Consider the following 11,485-nt stretch of genomic DNA (forward strand, 5'->3'; position numbering starts at 1 on the left):
ATGCCGTTTCTCAGTCTACATTATCATAAAACATGCCGTATTTGATTTTGATTTTTTTCGATCTAGTTTGATCTGCCCAACACCTCGCAACACAGTTCGCGATTTGATGTGATAAACGTCACGCAATAAAACTACCAATGCATTACTGCAAAAACCTGGCAGATAACAAACATGAAATCACCGATTCTGCTGCTCAATAAGTGTCTACGTTGTATCAAATTTTAACAAAAGAAAAACAACGAGGACGCCAGGAAGCGGGGGGGGGGGGGGCATGCTTTGAGGAGCGGCGTGATGTCAGTATTGTCAAACGGTGAGAGTGATAGGAAAAAGCGGCCGCTGAACTCGCGCAACGCTCGAAGATCATGCATTATCGCTCAGTTTTACGGCATAGAAAAGTGCTGCTGTTTCGATTCTTGCTGACTAGATTTCTCAGGGTTATGCTCTCCTAATTTGGAATTGCGCAATCAGCTTGTGTTCAAGAATTATGAAGATTCATTATAAAAGTAATCAATGGCTGCACTAGTTAGTAATACACCACCACCATTGAGTAGGTCCCGTGAAGAATAGGTATATTCAACGACCGTCGGAAAGAAAAGCTAACCACGAATTTAATAAAATTATGGTCACTCTCAAGTGACACACCCAGTATATAGTATATATGCTAGTATATCACTCAATCTAGTTTCAGGCCTGTAACTTGAACTCCCTTTGTTCCTTACTGATGCAGAGCTAATCAAATAGTCCGTCTTGAGGCCTCGCGCAAGGGCATGATTGCAATACAAGTCGTCATTTTCAATTGGAAGCGCTGCGGATTACACTCGCCTTATGAACAGTATTTTAGATGCTGTGATTTTGAAGAGGATTTCGATATTTCAGTCATTCCCAGAATTGCACGGCACACCCTCCTCAAGTTGACTTTACCGGCGTAGACCCTGCCCTTCATTGAAGCTAAGCATTTCACCTGGAATATTCTTTGGCCCTCAGCTTTGGTAGAGATTGTAGTCCGAAGGGCGCTGGGAAGGTTGTCCCAACTTAAACGTCTGCTACGATACTCGTCTTACGTTTTACGAACTTTTGTTGCAAATTTAGAACCTGTTTTGCAGTCCAGCCACCTGTAATGGTCCATATCCTAAATAAATAAATAAATAAAAAGTAGGCTATCAGAAAAACCTTCTCAAGAAACATGAACGACCTCGTCGTGGTGCAGACATTACTCACCGAGGTTGAAGCGATGGTCAACTCACGACCCGTAACGTTCGTTTACAACAACTCTGAACGTGTGCCAGTGTCTTCAGCAAGCATGATAATTGGAAGACGTTTTATTTCCTATCCGACGGGGTCACACCCTCCTGCGGAGGAGATGATCCATGCCGCCAAATCGAGGGACATGTTCCGAGGGACATGGAAGAGGCAGATGGAGTATCTCGAAGCGGCATGGAAAAGATGGCGCAAGGAATATCTAACTGATCTACGTTCCGGATTGGAGACATCGTCCTCGTGGAAGACCACATCTGTCGTCCAAGACTTCAGTCGAAGTTACCAGTGGTCGAAAAGATCTTTCCAGGCTCTGACCGGAGTGCTAGGTTGTGTCTAGTAAGGACCCCTAACCGAACCGCACAACAGTAAGGAGAGCAGTACTGCGCCTTTACAAATTGAAGGCGTCCGAAATGGCCGCTGAATCATCTCGCGGCGGCCAACCTGTTGATGTATTGTAGAAAACGGTATGGAAGTACGATATACCGCACGAGCATTCTGTATCACTTGTCTGTTCTTCTCATGCCACAGTAAAAGATCGTCATCCAACAGTCTCTCTGTCCTATCTTCTACGTATTATTCTCTACACATGCACTACATTTAAATCGCTGAGAAAAAAAAGTTATTTTTTTTATTAGGAGGTAGTGCTGATGCCTATAGATCTACAAAATTTCCTTTTGTTATAGGCTGTACTTATTTCTGTAGAAATTCCATAGTTCCAAATTCCCAGCAATCCCCAATTCTCAGTAGTGTGCGACAGACTACTCATTCTCGGTCGGAGTAGAACGCTTAAAGTAGCACAGAAGTCATTTTTAACACAGTTTTCTTCCTATAAAACTGTTAAGTAGGCCAGTATGATGCACCATGCGAAGTAATTTACACCACAGAGTCTTAATTATCGCAGTAATTGAATTTAAAATACGCTGCAAAAAGCGGCCGTGCGCAACGGTGGTGAAGAGCAGTACCAGCCTGTGATCTGCCTGGAACCTCGCGCTGACGCTATAAGGAGAACGCTCGCTGATTGGCCTAGAGAAATGTTGTCTGCTACTCCGCTGTCGTCTGCTACTCCGCTGTCGTCTGTTACTCGGCTGTTCGGGGTTCTGATAAAGCCTTTCTCCTTGCTCGGTAATGCTTCGGCCGCTCCTTCTATCCCCAATTCTCCGGGAGAGCTGGCAAAACAGGTTTACGGCGGCAAAGAGACAAGGCGCTAACCCCCCACTGACCGGCGAATCAGAACGAGTTCTCCTTATACCGTCATCGGTGATGTGGCATCATACCTACTCATCCTCGTTATAGCTGGAGTGGCGAGTTAAGGGTGAACGCGCGGAGCTATGTTTATGTGATTTTTTTTTCTGGGAAACAAATTGTACACATCAAAACCTTTCGCGCCATTCGGTATAATGACACACACACTTTCGTCAGATGTCTTAATCTGAAATTCTTTTGGATGGCCCTCTGTACTCCTTTAAAACATGTTCAACAGGGGGTATGATTATTGCACGCGCAGCGCAAGCCCCACAGCCCTGTAGCGTTCATAACGCGGCGGAATTTGAGGTGGAATATATTGCGATGTTGGCAACAAGCGGACCTACAAGATCGCCATCCCAGAGGTTTTACGCGGCGAATAGGCTGAACTACATGGCAGGATGGCGACTTTGATCGATCTGGTAGCAGTGACAATGGTGCTGTGGTTGTAATTATCGAATATGACTTGTACTGCAGTGTTGTGCACTGTATCTAGTGTGTTGGAGATTGTACAGTGTATCCCGCACGAAGGGTGCACATTCCACCTTTGGAAGGGCTACCGATTTTTTGGAAGACCAAGACTTCCACAACGAGCAACTACATTACAAGCTTATTATGTGTGCTATTTGAGGTACTAAAGGCCCGTCAAAAACGTTCTTCTTTACATCAAACCCAAGCACATTGCCCTCTCTGGCATTACATGACGCTTGTGCTCCTATGCACATTTGACACTGTACAAACCATTACGCGCAATTGCAAATTATCGTCGCATTTTCGCGTTAGTACTTGTTGAACCGAGGGGGGGGGGGGGACTTCCATTTGTGTAGTTATGTCCTGTGGTGTTCCCTTGCTGTTTTCAGCGGTCTTAACGTAAGCCATTTTTCCATTCCATTGTATGCCACGTTCCCGAGGCGTTCCTGCTGTACTGTGAGGCGCCTTCCGTTGGACCTAAAGCCCCGCCGACGGACCATTGAGTTCTCCTATGAGGCCGTTAATCCCACCAGACGGACAGCAGGACATCATTTGTCGGACCACTAGACATTGCTGACGTTGCCAAGTTGGCTTGATAATTCGTCAAAATATTCGGATGGGCCATTAAAATTACCGATAGAGCCTTGTTGGATTTCTTTTTCAATCACTGCTGCCTACATATCAAGAGGGTGTCGACAATTGTCGACCAACAGCACTCCGCTATAATGGCAACACAAATACAAATACCATTATCCTAGGCCCGTAGAGGACGAATCGAGAGAGAGAATGAAGACCTAATGTTTCCGCATTAAAGCCAATTGAATTCCTTTGGCTACTATCTGTTTTTACCGTGTTGTAAGAAATAGGATCTTGTATGGTATTACAAAAACGCTATCCTACAGCAAATTTCAGCCATGACATTGCGACACACGTTTTGGCACGCTCTTGGCTCACCACTTGGTTCATAAGCAATTCTCAGGCGTAGTCTAACTTCGAGAACTTTGAGAAGTGAATGTAACGTGAGACCAAACTACGCCGTGTAGGACTCACTACAGGTAACACCTCATCTTCACGGCAACATGCCGTCAGTATACCAATGTGCCAGCTTCCTCGAATTCCAATGGTATTTGACGCATTCCACGCCAAGTGATTCAGCGATGCTGCTCCACCACCGCCGATAGGCACAAGAAAAGCAGATATATATACAGGGTTATTCTAGCAAACGTTACACATTTCGATCGCACTGTAAAAATAGAAGACTAGGTTTTGCCCATCCGAAACTTTGCAAACTGGTAGTCATTTATTTGAACTTTCATTCTAATTTTTTGTAAGCGCTATGGTCATGTAGAAAGAAAATTAAAAATCAAGCAAAATCTCGCTCCATGCATTTTCAATGGCCTATCCCACGCAAACACCGCCATTTTTTTCTTGTGTCTGCTTCGCATTCACATCACTTCAGACAGGTAGTGCTGCCTACAGCGATGTGACATGCCGATTCTTTATGCACCAATCCTCTCATTCGTCTTTTTGTGTAAGCTGTCAACACCTCTGTGTGGCGAAATGAAAATGGAGCGCACAGAGCAGAAAATGACGGCTGTGGTGTCAAACTGACAGTTCTTGTATGTTTGTGACCGTGTTTACGTACAAACTTGTGTGATAAGCATACTGTAATATTTTGAAACACGAAAGACGAGGACTCAATGTACACACACAGACACACACAAGCGTCACTCACAACTGAAATGTATTAAAGGAAAAGAAGGCATAAATACACAACCGGTATCAGGCGACACGTGCCGAGATACAGGACTCAATACATGCGGAAAGTCGGCCGCGGTGCAAGGGCCTGCCCATTGCATTCAATTCAAGCATGCGAGTGGGCGTTAAGTGCCCCATCCAGTCATATATCGTGTCTGTAATGTTTTACTGGTGCTTATATACCTGGTGGTTCACGAAGGTGCCCCGGCACAGGTGGAGCCATCGAAAAAGCTTCTGTGTTGGTAAATGGTCCTTAGGAAATTGGCCATGAACTGAAGTTTGAGCGGCTCGTTTGCATAGGATCACTAATTAAATAAATCATAACTTTTAAAATTCTATGTTAATGAAAATTCTATATTGCGGTAGTTTTAAACACCATAGTTTGAACTCGACTGATTTGTGCAATGTGCTCATCCTGGTTGCGTAAACCGCTTCTTGTTTTGGCTGTTACTTAACTGTCCTCTATTTTGAACCCGTTGAATCACGCCGATGAAGCTTGACTATGCTAGCACAAAAAATAATATCCACGGAGGTAAGTGTTGAATTGTTTTCCTTCACTTGCCGTAACTTGTTTCACTATGACCTTTACCCCGTAAACAACGAATTAGACTTGCGTCCCATTACCCGGGCTCTCTGTCCTTCGCATGCAGTTGCTCACGATTGGCACTGGTGTGAAAATCGTGATTTGAGATTGCAGTTAGTGATCTATTCCGTAGTAAAATTCGTATTTCACAGATGGTTCTGCGTCACAATACTACAAGAAAATAAAAAAAGGCATCGTCAATCTGTCACAACGTGTATAACTAATATGCGATCCTCGGCATTTTCTGCAACATCTCATGAGATGGGCTCCTGGGACGGTGGTGGGGGAACGTCCAAGAAGGTCGCATGAAGCCTACAGATGCTACACAATTAGCAATCAAATATTGACATCTACACGTGTGCAAATGAGTATTCGAGAAACACAACAGTATGAGTGGTCAAAAATGAAAAATGAAAGGGAGGCTAGGATCCTTCTTCGAGATACAGAAATGCCCTCACGGTGTCTGGCACAAGAACCTATCATTATTTAGCTCCGGTATCCTCCTGTCAGGTTGCTGCAAGGCTGACGTCATTCTAACTAAAAACAACAATATTCCTCGACGAAAAGGTACTTTAGCATAATGTACATAATTCCTTCTAAGCGTTATCGACATACCGCAATAAAAAAAGCTCAGGCTTGTTTCAGCGAGCTTTTCTCTCACGCAGCACATAACACATATATAGCACATTTGCTTCGCGTGTCTGGCACAAAACAGCAGATAGCTCAGTGACAGCCACAACCGAATGAGATGAGCAGATTACACTTGTCCAAGTCAGAAGATGTTAAATATGGACTTTTCATGTGCAGAGCAGTCTCCCCGTTTTTATTGGTCGTGTCATTGTCAACGAAGGCGAAAAAAAGGACATATGAAGGAAGCAGATACCCATGGCGGAACGCAAGACGTGGAAGGTAGAGACAATAAGGCCTTTAGACAATAAAAATTCATACTCCTATGGCGGCAAGGGCCGAAACAGGAAAAGGCGAGCTTGGCGACATTGAGGCGGTCGAAAAAGGTCAATAGGCATATCTCTTTTGTAGCGTTGATTTAACTGGCTTAGACGACAGTCTCCAGCATTTCTTTACAATAATCTCAGTTTTAAACTACAGACCCTCTATAGGCTCGGAACACGGCAGCGTTTGCGACTAATATTTGGGATTCTGTATATATTTCGATGTTCAAGCAGGATCACTGGATCACTTGGCGTGCAATGCACAAGCTACCATTTTGTTACCATATGCATGATTTCGGACGATAAAAAGGAAACAATTTGTCCTCATGCTGTTTTTGAGCTGCGCATTACTAAAGCCTGTTCGGCGCTACTGCCTTTCAATACGTCCGTCCATCACCATTTCGGTGCGACGGAATCGCTTTCCAATCTATGTCCGCACTTTTGCGACGAACACGAGGAACAGCTTGGAGACGACTACGCGAAGTGACGTGAAAGAAGATAAGAGTTGCGCGGTGGCACGGTTACCGTGGCAAGGGCCGGCATTTGTTGCGTCCAAAAATTGCGAACCCAACTCTGCGAACCTATGCTTCCGGCGCTTCCGGGTCGCAGACGGACGTAACACTGACGGTCGCATTTAAACGCACGGACTTATAAATAAGGGCCTTCAGCAATTAAGCAATTAAGCGACAACTTTCTGGCAAGGGATAAAACAATTACAATGTCATAGTTATATACGACTTACCGTTGCCTTGGTCGAAGCATAATGATGCTGGATCGTTGTAGGTGAATGTGGCAGTAATCCTGAGTGGAGTACATTGGAGTGCTCGGACAAATTGGGTCCCCGATGGCTGTGGAATTATAAAGTACATTCAACAACTTGTCCGACTAATACCCCTGTCACGCGGGGAAACTGAATGTCATTCCCAACGAACGGCATTCGTAAGAATGTCATTTGTTCAATGCTACACGGGTACGCAGGATGACAATACACGCGACTGACATTCGCCCAGCGAGTGTGTTCGAGGAGCTCATTCACTCTTCCCCCTCGCACGAACTGCATACCCTGGACGGTAGAGAGGCAGTGAGAAACAACGTCAAGCATTCAGAACCACAGAAATGCGACCGAAAAATTTACAGTCATTATTTTTTTGTTAAAATGGTGACATCTGAGACGAGGAAAGCAGATGTAATGTAATGTTGACACGATACTACCCAACTACTCTCGTCCGCTGTCAACACGGACGCCATGCTCAGCGCTATGGCGGACATAATGGCCTACACCCACCGCCTACACCGCCTACCTTCCGCCTACACCCACTGTAGTTCCAGCCGTATCAGCTCTTGCGCGTGAGGAAAAAGAACGGACCCAGTGGACAGATCACGAGACAGATCAGCTGTTGCGCGTGGCATTGTTCATAGCCGGCCGCAAAATCGTTCTCGGCGCGATCAGCCATTTTGTTTGGTGACCTCCTCCGTGTAGATGCGTACCCGACTTGGCTTCGGCCTTGTACAACATGCAAAGCACGGACTCAAAGCAAACGGCAGGTTCGGAGGCGCGATGTTGAACGCAGTTTTCAGAAGCACGCAAAAGTATATAAAGATTGAGTGCACGCACACTCGTATGAAGCTGTCCAACTATTTCACGAATCGCCATTATCATCAGCACGGAATGTCATTTCTCTTTGCCGTGTAGCTACGCCTAGCCTTTGCGAATGACATTCATACGAATGTCGTTCGTTGGGAATGACATTCAGTTTCCCCGTGTGACAGGAGTATAACACTGCAGAATTCAGTGCCAATATGGCAAATGCGGAGTAGCGGTACTATTTCCAATATTCTTACTTTACCGATTCCCCTTCTCTTTCCGCAATAACTGGGGCTGGTTCTAAAACACTGCCTCACATACTGTCTCATGTCTCTCCAGGAGGGCACCAACACTCGGCGTTTTGCGTTTTACGCCTCCGAAATCCGAAACTTGCAGGCGTACTCACAGGTGACGAGTGAAGACATACACAGAATAGAAACGACACGATAAAAAGAGCATAGAAAGTACACAAGACACAGAAAAGCTGAGTCTTATAATGTCTGTACTCACGATTCAAACGAACTGGTACCTTGACAGCGTCTGGTGTTCAGGAATACACCGTTAGTCGTTCGATGACCTTTCTTCTTCTTCGATCTCAGATGCTGTCCGTTATCCACCAAGGGAGACTTCTTCTTCTCCAGGCACAAAGGAAACGGCCCGTAGCCACACCGGGCGATTGGCCAGGCGTATGAGGGGGGATAAAAATTCCAGGGGGACGGGACGGGCCGTAGAAGTCGGCCCAGGACGCACATTTCCCCCAGGGCGTCAGTCGTGACGTTGCCCACATACGTGAGGCCGACAACGGCAAGCCCTTTCACCATCACCACCACCACCACCAGGGGAACGGGCGTGCGTTGTACAGACGGGAACGGTGGTGGGAGTTAGGTGGTCAGGTTACTCAGGCAGGGCGACTCAAAAGCGGCCGCAGGTAGCTAAGAAGGCAACGACGCTGGACGCCACTTCGGGGATCCATTTCTCCGTGTGTGAGGCTCCGAAGAAGAGTAAGGACGATAAGGAGAGAGGGATGCCTTGTCTGGCAAAGGGCAGGGTGAAATGGTTGTGGCGGGGCCTGTCGTATAGGCGACAGTGCAGCAGCAGATGTTCAGTGGTCTCGTCCTGCCCGCAGTGAGGGCACGCTGGCGATGGATGGGTACCCGCGCGGTGAAGGTAAAAGTTTAAAGGCAAGTCAGCAGGACTTCAACACGGCGCGAATGGCAGCGGTCAGTGTGCCACGGGAAGGAAAGGTGATCGTAACGGGGTTAGGCAAGCGGCGTCCAGACAGCTCCAGCAGCCTCCTATATCTGGCCCAAGTTACTGCGGGCAATGGAGGCAACAGGTCGATGAATGGCCCACCGAGGGATGCCTTAGCCAGGTTATCAGCCAACTCGTTGATAGAGAGGCTACGATGTCCTGGAATCCACGTCAAGACGACGTCCGTGATATGACTCTGAGTAAGGGACAGGAAGGTCTTCCAGGCATCGGCAGAGAGGTCCCACAGAGCTGCGATGACAGATAGATAGCCTGACAGGAACAGAACCTTGCAGAATTGAGGGACCATGCGGAGGGCCAGTATCATGGCGAGGAGCTCGCCCTCAAATACTGGAGTGAAGTCCGGGAGGCGAATCGGGAATTGCGCATCCAACTGCGGAAAGACAATTCCAGCACCCGCCAGCCCGGCGGACACGGAAGCATCTGTGGCAACAACCAGGTGAGAGTGGAACTGGCTGACGTGGTCCGTGAGGAGGGCCTCGAGCGTGGCCAAAGGAGCAAGGGCACATCCAGGGAGGAAAGCTTCGGCGATCAGCAGAGGCAGGTCCCTCAGCGGGCAGGTGGGTGGGGCCAGATCAGACAACGATATCTTCAGGGGTGCCAAAAGGGAGTCGATGAATACAAGTTGGGGGTGTTGGACCTGCGCCACCGCCGAGAGACCCACCAGGTCACGTTCCTGAGGGACCCATTGTGTCTGAACGCCAGTGGGCTCTGGCAGAGGGACAGGAAGCAGTTCACTGACAGCAGGCGAAACCGGGTCTTGACTGACCGGGACTGTATAATTGCAACTCAAGTACTCGCTTTTTATTCACCGATCGGGATGGCGACACTGCTGCTGTCCACTGTATAGGCTGCGTGCACACGGGCCAATTTAAACTACCGTCCTATGACGCTTGGAGACGTTGCCGTCTGGTTAGCCCTCCGAGCATTTACATGTATCGACTCACACTTTCCGACCAATTTTGCGTATGCTCCTTCGATGATAGGACTACACCCTTGTTTGTATGGATAGTTGTTTGTACTTTTCTGCGAAGGAAATGTCTTAGCACATCGTATGGCAGAAATCACAGTTAGCCCTGTTGAAAAAACTCATAAGCTAATCTGTATTAGCATGCTCATAAGGCTGATATATGTGTTTATTGTATGAGCAATCATACAGTCTATGAGCAATATGAGCAGATCTGGTTTTGCTCATATGCCAGGTGCATATGAGATTTGCACATATGGTTACGAGCACGTTCTCATAAGCTTATGTGCAAACCTCATATGCATATGCATATGTGCATATGTATGAGCATCACCGTATTAGCTTAAGCAGGCAGCACCGTATTAGCAGTTATTAGCTTAAGCAGGTCGTCCGCTGCTGCCCATGAAATGTTGTGTGAAACAATGTAAGCCATCACCGTAACAACAGCTTCACTTTTTAGTGTTGCCGAGTTCGGCAAAGTTTCGTTTCCGAATTCTTGGAAAAAAATAAGCAGAGCTTCCATCTGACCAGGCAATAAACTGTCACTAGATTCACTGTCATCGTGCCCTGCGGAGGTACAGCTTTCATCATCGTCGTCACTTGGCGTATGGTGGGACTAGAGGTCCCACCATACTTGGCGACTGGTCGATATATATCTCTACTTCCTCCTCTATAGATATGTCGTCGATGAGTGTCTCGTGATCGTCCCATTCCAAGTTGACCACCTCCTCCGTTGCGGGAGAAGGGTAAGCAGCTTCCGAGCTTCCAGAACCACCACTTCCTTGTTGTGACACTGCACTATTGAGAATGTCAAGAGGGAGATCGTTCGGCGTTCAGAATTTTCACGGTAGAGTCTCGTTGACGCTGGAGGATCGAATGCATTACCTGGTGATCGGTTTTCTTCTTCTCGGGGTTCCAGAATTCATGTTTAGTTTTCAATTTGTACAGTGCGATTGAGGCGGATTAGCGACCTGTCCAGCCTTTCCAGAGCATCACCATCACATCGCATCGTGTGGATGAACACCGCACACTGTCGGTGAAGCGTCTTTTCTTTTTTTCTCTGTGACCCTGTTTTTATCAGTGCTTTAAATTTGTACGAAGATGTATATATATATATATATATATATAAGCAGGAAAAATCAGAAGACGACAAAGAGCTTACAGGAAAACACAAAGGGGAGTTTATTAACACATATAGGGATAGGGGTCGACGTTTCGGCAGTCAGCGCTGCCTTCGAGGGGACTGGGGTTTGGTGACAAGAACAAGCTTTATATATGGGAGAGGGTTATGTACAAGGGAAAGAGAGCAGCGCATGCGCTTTTGTCATGACTAACATAGGTTGGTGACTAAGTGAAAGGGGAATGACCGGGTCTGTGCAGCAGGACCTTGAGGAAATACCCGT

At 46.9% G+C, this 11,485-nt stretch overlaps 1 long non-coding RNA gene across 1 annotated transcript in view; it reads right to left on the minus strand.

Moving 5' to 3' along the window:
• Nucleotides 1-8,389, minus strand: part of LOC135372203 (uncharacterized) — a 70,753-nt gene extending 62,364 nt beyond the window's left edge. The window contains exons 1-2 of the long non-coding RNA XR_010415875.1: nucleotides 8,104-8,389; nucleotides 7,004-7,109 (exon numbers count right to left, since the gene is read on the minus strand). This is a non-coding gene — a long non-coding RNA (uncharacterized LOC135372203). The remainder of the gene's footprint in view (nucleotides 1-7,003; nucleotides 7,110-8,103) is intronic.
• Between the last annotated feature and the right edge of the window lie 3,096 nt (nucleotides 8,390-11,485).

Source organism: Ornithodoros turicata, chromosome 1 (assembly GCF_037126465.1).
Source record: "Ornithodoros turicata isolate Travis chromosome 1, ASM3712646v1, whole genome shotgun sequence".
Lineage (NCBI taxonomy): Eukaryota > Metazoa > Arthropoda > Arachnida > Ixodida > Argasidae > Ornithodoros > Ornithodoros turicata.